An 8,810-nucleotide genomic window follows, 5' to 3' on the forward strand; every position below is an offset into this window, starting at 1 on the left:
AGAAAGACAAACTCATAGAATCATAGAGTTGGAAGAGACCCCCCAGGGCCATCCAGTCCAACCCCCTGCAATGCAGGAACCACAATTAAAGCACTCCTGACGGATGGCCATCCGGCCTCTCTTTAAAAACCTCCCAAGGAAACAGCCGCTTGCAATATCTAGTATGGCGCCGGTGTCAATATGTGTTTATAAACCAGGGCTTTATGAAGTCATTTCTAACCTTTCATGTCTATTGCTAGAATAATAACTGTCTTGCCAAAGGCGTGCTGGGGATTTGGAGGGGCAGGAAACACGGTGGCTCTGACTGTACCTCTTCCAGCCCGGCCCCTGGGCGCTTTAGAGTCCCTGAGTTGCCTGCGTTGTGGGTGCAAAGGGCAGTCGAGTCTCAGCTGACCTCTGGCGACCCCAGCAAGGGGCTTCCAAGGCACAAGAGAAGCAGGGGTGTTTTGCCATTGCCTGTCTCTGCAGAGACTTCTTGGTGGTCTCCCTTCCAAGAACAGACACTGTTTAGCGTCCAACTCATGGTTACCCGAGCAAGGGGCTTTCAAGGCACAAGAGCAGCCGAGTTAGTTTGCCATTCCTTTCCTCTGCAGAATCTTCCTTGGCCATCTCCCTTCAGGTCCTGACCTCGTTTAGCATCCAACTTGACTGCACTTTACACCCACAATGCAGGCAATTTGGGGATTCTCAGGTGCCCAGGAGTCGCTTGGACACCCCGGTCTACGCTTTGCCCCCAGCGAGGTGGGAATATAACCAACTTTTATTGAGATCCAACACAGGCCGTGAGCAGAGGTCGCACTGAACTACTGCCGCTTACCACTCTGAACCACTGGGATCCCATTAGGTTTATTAGATCAGAATTATTCAAGAGGGCCTTTTGCACAGGTTAAATAGTACTGTAATAATTGTAATTGCATGTTAGGCATTGCAAATGTAAATATGTAAACAAGTAAATGTATATAATGTCTGGTTCCTAGGATATGAGAAGGGGGGGTCATGACGGCTAGATCATGGTGATCATATCCGATCCAGCAGAGGTATGAGTCAGCAAGAAAGGAATGATCTGACAGCTAGAGAACCGGTTCTATCCAGATGCAAGCGGCCTTTACAGTGATTGGTGGAACCATGTATATAAGCAACAGCAATTTATTTATTTATTTATTCATTTATTCATTCATTCATTCATTCATTCATTCATTCATTCATTCATTCACTCACTCACTCACTCACTCACTCACTCACTCACTCACTCACTCACTCACTCACTCACTCACTCACTCACTCACTCACTCATTCATTCATTCATTCATTCATTCATTCATTAAACTTTTATACCGCCCCATCCCCGAGGGGCTCTGGGCAGTGTACAACATAAGGAATAACAATGTAAGATAACTAAAACATTTAAAAGCAGCGATAAAACCGTAGAAAACTATTCCTAATAAATATACAATAAATCTCAATAAAAAGAATGGCGTTCAGCGATCTTTTTTCAAAGTTCCCTCCCCTCCCCGGAAGGGAGGGGTGGTGTCTAGCATGCTAACTTTAAAATTCCCTCCCCCCCCCAAACGGGAGGAGTGGCGAGTCTCATTAAATGGCAATTGGCCCAGATGTCAGGGGCCTTAGAAGGGGGGGGGGGCACCATCAGCGGCCGGTTCCTCCAAAGGCCCGGCGGAACAGCTCCGTCTTACAGGCCCTGCGGAACTCACCAAGGTTCGCAGGGCCTGGACAGTTGGAGGGAGAGCGTTCCACCAGGCCAGGGCCAGAGTCGTAAAAGCCCTGGCCCGCATGGAAGCCAGCCACATCGCCGAGGGGTCAGGGACCACTAGTAGATTGGCCTCAACTGATCGAAGAGGCCGTACAGGGACATATGGGGTGATGCGGTCTCGAAGATACGATGGTCCCAGGCCGCGTAAGGCCTTAAAGGTCAGCACCAACACCTTGAAGATGATCCGGAACTCTACTGGGAGCCAATGCAGCTGGCGCAGTATGGGCTGGATATGTTCCCAGGTGGCGCTACCTGCAAGCAGACGCGCCGCTGCATGCTGAACCAATGTACTGTGTGTTTGTTCCTTAGGGAAACAAGTGCCTGGCAAAGCCCTTTGTTGGACTGCTTAATATACTACGTTGTATATAGTATCTTGTACATAGAGCAACTCAACGGTAAAAGCCTTCTTTTGAATGAAACAGCTGTGTGGAGTTTTTCTTCATGAAGGTGGAGGTTTGCTACACAAGCCCACTTGTCTACTCTGAGTAGTACCACTCAAGTCTGCTATCAGTGGTCAGCAGGTTCACTGGGAAAAGGTTTGGACCATACTACTGTACTGCTGACTATCACTGAATGCTCTAGCCAGGGGTGGCCAACCTATGGCGCTCCACATGTTCATGGACTATAATTCCCATCAGCCCCAATTGGCCATGCTGGTAGGGGCTGATGGGAATTGTCGTCCATGAACATCTGGAGCGCCATAGGTTGGCCACCCCTACTCTAGACAAAGAAGAGAAGAAGAAGAGTTTGGATTTATATCTCCCCTTTCTCTCCTGCAGGAGACTCAAAGGGGCTTACAATCTCTTTGCCCTTCCCTCCCACAACAAACACCCTGTGAGGTGGGTGGGGCTGAGAGAGCTCCTAGAAGCTGTGACTAGCCCGAGGTCACCCAGCTGGCGCGTGTGGGAGTGCCCAGGCTAATCTGAATCCCCCAGATAAGCCTCCGCAGCTCAGGCGGCAGAGCTGGGAATCCAACCCGGTTCCTCCAGATTAGATACTCGAGCTCTTAACCTCCTAAGGTTGTCTCTACACCACTGTCAAAAAGATCTGGGCTCGATGTGACCTGCATGTAACCTGAAAGTGGATATCTATAACCAGCTTTGATATATGTAACCATTAATATGTATGTAACCAACTTTGATATATGTAACCATTAATATGTATGTAACCAGCTTTGATTGGTATGTATGTAACCAGCTTTGATACATGTAACCACTGCCGTCTGTGCATACTTGCCTTGACTTGAGTTCATGCTAGGTCTCGATGCTTGAATCAATAAACGGGCTCTGCATTATTGATCCGCAGCATTTGTTGGAAAGTTAACGAAGCATCCAGCTTGCAAGAAGCTAGTTCCGCGGAACCGGGCCTCTGCTATCCCCTTTATTCCGAAACAACCCCCCCCCCCTCCTGTTTTCCCAGAGAATGTGAGAAAGATTTATTTCGGAGCCCAGGCATCCCAAGGTCAGACGGAGTTAAAGCTACCTGGCCTCCTACCCCCACAGAGCAACAGAAACATCCCGTTTCCCGTGGAAGTAGAGAGTGTCAGGGATAAGCCTAGTTATCTACCAAGCGTGTGAAACTGTTACCGATTCGAATTTTGAGAAAATAGTTTCTTGAAGTCAGGTTGCCTGGCTACACTGGCTCCATGCCCAGATGCGGAGACCTGTGTGGTTCAGAAGCCTTCATAAGGTTCCCAAAGAATGTATATGCATGGTTGTGCCAATGCTATATGGTTTCCCTTGTGTTTGTGTCATTTTAGGATGTAATAAATGCCTCTTTTAAGTTAAATCTAGGATGTGCCTGCAGCCTAGGTTGTTAGTTTAGTTAGGTTCTTCAGTGAGCTTAAGGTTTTGTTCTTGTTAGATTTAAGATTTGTGAAGCCTTGCCTATAAGTATAAGTACACGAGTTATTCTTTAAGGTTTCCCTAATGTTTAAGTTAGAAATGTTATTTTTGAAATTTGTGTCTGATAGTAAAAGCAATAGCCAGTTAAGGTCTGATATTAAGGGACAAGGAAGTTGGCTCTGGAATGCAGCTCAGACCAATGCCCAGCCATCTCTTTGATAAGGACAACGAACCTCTTTGGAATCACAAATCAAATCTGCAGCCAGCACCCAAAGGTCTCCCAGCCGTTGGGAGACGTGCAGGAACTACCATTGGACAATGTATTGTCGAAGGCTTTCACGGCCGGAATCACTTGGGTGCTGTGTGGTTTCCGGGCTGTATGGCCGTGTTCTAGCAGCATTCTCTCCTGACGTTTCGCCTGCATCTGTGGCTGGCATCTTCAGAGGATCGTTCAGATTTGCAGAGACGTTTGCGAATGATTGGATCAATTGAGGAGTTTTTAATCAAGGTGTTGGTTTTCCTGGTGATTTTGTTGGTTGGGTCCTGTTTTAACTTTTTGCATGTTGTGGGGTCCAAAAGTTGTCTGATTTTTTCTTTGTATTGGTCTGTTTCCATGATAACCGTGGCATTGCCTTTATCTGCTGGTAGAATGATGATTTCTGAATCAGAATTGAGATCTTTGATGGCTTTTCTTTCTTCCCTTGTTATGTTACTGGAGGGAAGTTTTGCCTTTCTCAGAATCCTTGCTGTTTCCCCTCTTACTTCCTCTGCTTCTTCCTCGGGGAGATGATAAATCGCTGATTCCACATTCGCGATGATGTTTTCTACTGGAATTCTGGTGGTGGTAACAGCAAAGTTGCCTCCTTTTGCTAAGATGGATACTTCAGCCTCAGAGAGTTGCCTCTCAGTCAGATTGATGATGGTCCGTGATGTGTCCCGTACAGGTTTCACCTGATGTTTTTGGCATTTGTCGAATTTTAGTTTCTGCCTTTTAGTGTGGTAAGCCATGTCTTTCTCCATTTTGCTATAGGTGAAGTTGTCAATTTTATCCCAGTCTTTTGCACTCATCTTTTGGCTGGTAGTGATATGAAGGACTAATAACTCCCTGTCTAATGATCGTCTGAAGATGCCAGCCACAGATGCAGGCGAAACGTCAGGAGAGAATGCTGCTAGAACACGGCCAGACAGCCCGGAAACCACACAGCACCCAAATACCATTGGACAGTTTGAACTTTTCTTTGTTACAACATGGGAAGCGGGAGCCTTAGAGCATCCCTGACAGGCGCAACCACCTGATAGGAGTTAGCTGGGTGTGGCGCTAAGCCCATCTGGACTTCGCGGACAATAGACGCTATCTACTATCCATTCAGGTCCGTTGCGAAATCCTGCGGGAAGACGCCTGACAGCGAGATTTGGGTTTCCCATTCAGAAAAGTGTAACTGTATCTGTTTTGTAAACGGTTTGTTTCCGGATTGGTGTTTTGGGGCGAGGGACTTACCCCCTCGCCTTCCCCTTTGCCCCCTTTTGAAGTCTGGGAATAAAAGTTCTTGCACTACGTTGCAAGGGCACGATTCCCTCCTGCCACCACCTGCAATAAAATCCTTTTGCTTGGAAGAAACGCCTGCTCCCTGTGCCTCATTAAGTTGCTGAGCTGAAATCACTTATTGTTACCTGGCAAGTCACGGTAACAAAACCATAAAAGAAAGTTCAAGGAAAGAACGTTCCATTACAGCAGAGGTAACATATAGCAGGCTAGGCACATATATCTAGAAGCAGTTACCTTGACAGGGAACCCACCTCACCCAGGTACACTCACCACCTATATATTACAGTATGAAACCATTAAATGGAATTAGGAATGGCCTCAATCAACTAGGTGCCATTCCTGACAGTTTTATGGCTTTGCTACGCTTGTTAGAGAAGTAGGCCTCCCCTGACATGCCCACGGGAAAGAGTTCCTGTTGTTATCCTGTCACTGGCAGGTAGCCAGGTGGCTCCAGTGTTATTGGCTGCTGACTTTGATGCTGGGCACAATTGTAGTCTAGGCAGCAGATGCCTTCTAGGGGAGACCTAGGGGGATATATGGGGCTGACATTGCCAGACTCGATAGAACCGGCTTCTTCAAGCCGTACCTGATCTACCTCTACAATAAAAGGCCACTGTGTATTACACCACAGTTTATTGAGCAAAGATCCCGGAATCTAACAACCGCTTCACATACCTTATTAAAAAACCCGTACTTTGATTTGGCTCTGTTTAAGATTTCTCTGCTTGTCTTCAGATTTCTGGACTGTCCCACCCTGTGATTCTACCTAACTTGCATTATGTGACCCACCTCGAGTCTCAAGTGAGAAAGGCATGCTACAAATGACACAAACCCACAACAGCCAGTGGGTTCCAATTGTGGACCTGACCTTCCAACATGATCTTTACAAATAAATACAACTATAACTCTCCATTTTGAATTAAAATCGAAAAGAAACGTTACATAGATCTACTAAGAAACGAGATGACGAAAACATCCACTTTCACTGAGCCCCGGTAAATATTAAAAAGAAGGGACAGGTAAAAAACAAAACCTGTTATCTAATGAGGGGGTTGGCCGGGGGGGAACGGAGAGGGGAGGCCAAAGATTGGAATATCTATTTAATGTAATTTGTGAATTGTGAATATAAAATTGAACCTTTGCATGCTAGTAAAGTTTATTTATGTATTCATTTATTACACTTCTACCCCGCCAATCTTCCGAAGAACCAGAGGTGGGATCCAGCAGGTTCTCACCAGTTCCCGAGAGTGGGTTACTAATTATTTGTGTGTGCCGAGAGGGGGTTACGAATAGGGTCCGCTTTTCCGTCTCCACACCCTCGCCTCCCCGAGAGGCATCCTGCCTTTGAACGTGAAGGTCCCATATAGCAATTGCGACTAATAATGTAATTCCCTGAACTGGGAGAATCCCTTTCAGGTACTGCAATTCATGGATTCTCAGCCTTTCGTACCTTTTATCTCTATCAAAGAACCTGTGTGTTTCACCATTGCTGTGCTCAGATTTGTGAGTTGGGGCATTTTCTATACTGGGATGATGATTTAGAAATGACCTGGTGCAAAAAAAACCTTGGGGGGTCGTGATGGGGTGGCTGCCCATGTGGGGGGGGGGGCATATCCAACTCAGATTTTGCCCAGGGCTCAGGTTTGCCTAGGGACGCCTCTGCCCCCTTTGCTGAAGGGGGGGCGGGGCTGGCGAGGGAACCTGTGACTAAAATTTTGGGATCCCACCACTGCGAAGAACTCAGGGCAGCTCGCAAGTAAAAACACATTAAAAACAATACAATAATGTAAATAATATACATTGTTATTATTATTATTGATACAAAACAGTTACACACAGCAAGCAAGATCAATATGCTGGATTTTGTATTACATCACACGTCGGACACTTCCCAAGCATCTAGGACTGTGTGATGTATCGACGAATAATGCGTGCAGAGCCGAGTAGGGTGGCCTTTTGCAGCTGACATTTATTATTATTATTATTATTATTATTATTATTATTATTATTATTATTATTATTATTATTATAATAATAATAATAATAAACCGCCCTCCCTCGGAGGGCTCAATATCAACGTTATAAGCATTAAAACCAGTTGTCACACAGGAAGCATCTCCATAGAGCGTGGGCATAGATCTGCCACCCCAGCAGGCACCATACCCAGGTCAAGGAAAAGTTGGGTCAGGTAGCCACGCCCCCACCTGCGTCGTGGGCGTGGCTTCTCGAGGCTGGCCCCGCCGGCGGGGGGGGGGGGAAGCGCTGGAGGGCGTCGCCCACCCTGCTCCGGCTGCGCCATTGGCCGGCTGCCTCAGGGGGCGTGGCCAGAGGGTCTGGTCCCGCGCCGGGGCTCCCGGGCGCCTCTTCGGAGCGGCTCCTGTGCGGGCGGCGGGATGAAGCGGCGGAGCCAGCGGGAGGGGGAGGCGGCGGACGCGGGGGCGGCCCCGGGGGGCTCTCGGGGCAAGGACGTGGCCGCCTCTGCAGGGCAGGCCGCGGCCGCCTCCAGCGCGCTCCAGCCGGCTGCCGGGTAAGCGGGCCCTCCGCGCGCCCTTCTCTTCCGCTTGCGCTTTTGCGGCGCCTCCCGCCGCCCTTTGGAACGGCTGGGCAGCGGGGTCCCATGGGTAGAGCCAGGGTCGTGCCGCTCAGTGGTCAGAGCCGGGACTGGAATGCGTGGGTTCGGCGCGCCGCAGATCTCGGAGCGTGCGTAATCCCTTGTGCCAGCCCATTTTTTTCCGGCCGGCCTACCTGTCAGGGTTCTTGGGAGGATGGAATGTTGCGGAGGGGTGGCGAGCCGCGCGTCTTACCCTGAGCTTCTTGGAGGGAGGGTGGAGTGGAAGAGGCAGGTGGTGGAAAACGCCTTCGAGCTGTAGCCGACTGGCCCCGATCCTGTTAGATGTTCAAGGCAGGAGGGGTGTGTGTGTGTGTGAATTGCTATTGTTTGCCTTTGTCTAGCAAAACTTGGCAGTTGCCTATATCCAAATACAAACCAGAGCTGACCCTGCAAACCGGTGGTTTATTATTGGGTGCCTGTGGAGTTCCTGGATGGTCTTGACATCCAAGTGAATGGGCAGTCAGATTGCTGTGGGGCTTTTCAAGGCAAGAAGAAGAAGAGTTGCATTTATATCCCCCCTTTCTCTCCTGCAAGGCCACTCAAAGCGGCTGACAATCTCCCACCTGCTTCGCTGGGGCTGAGAGAGCTCCAAAGAACTGTGACTAGCCCAAGGTCACCCAGCCGGCATGTGTCAGAGTGCACAAGCTAATCTGGGTCGCCAGATAAGCCTCCACAGATCAAGTGTCAGAGCGGGGAATCAAACCTGGTTCTCCAGATTAGAGTGCACCTGCTCTTAACCACAACACCACGCTGGCTCTCTAACACTAACACAGGTGGTTTGCCGTTGCCCACCTCTGCTCATCTCCCATCCAAGTATTAGCCAGGAAAGACCCTTGTTTAAGTTCCGGGCTCTGATGGATTTGGATCTCTGGGTCAGGTCAGACAGAGGTAGTTTGCCATTGCCTGCCTCTCGACACCAACCCTGGACTTCCTTGGTCATCTCTCATCTAAGTGAATGCAAAGTCAACTTACCATAGAGAGTCAGCATGGTGTAGTGGTTAAGAGCAGGTGCACTCTAATCTGGAGAACCGGGTTGGATTC

The sequence above is a fragment of the Sphaerodactylus townsendi genome, linkage group LG02 (assembly GCF_021028975.2).
Source record: "Sphaerodactylus townsendi isolate TG3544 linkage group LG02, MPM_Stown_v2.3, whole genome shotgun sequence".
Lineage (NCBI taxonomy): Eukaryota > Metazoa > Chordata > Lepidosauria > Squamata > Sphaerodactylidae > Sphaerodactylus > Sphaerodactylus townsendi.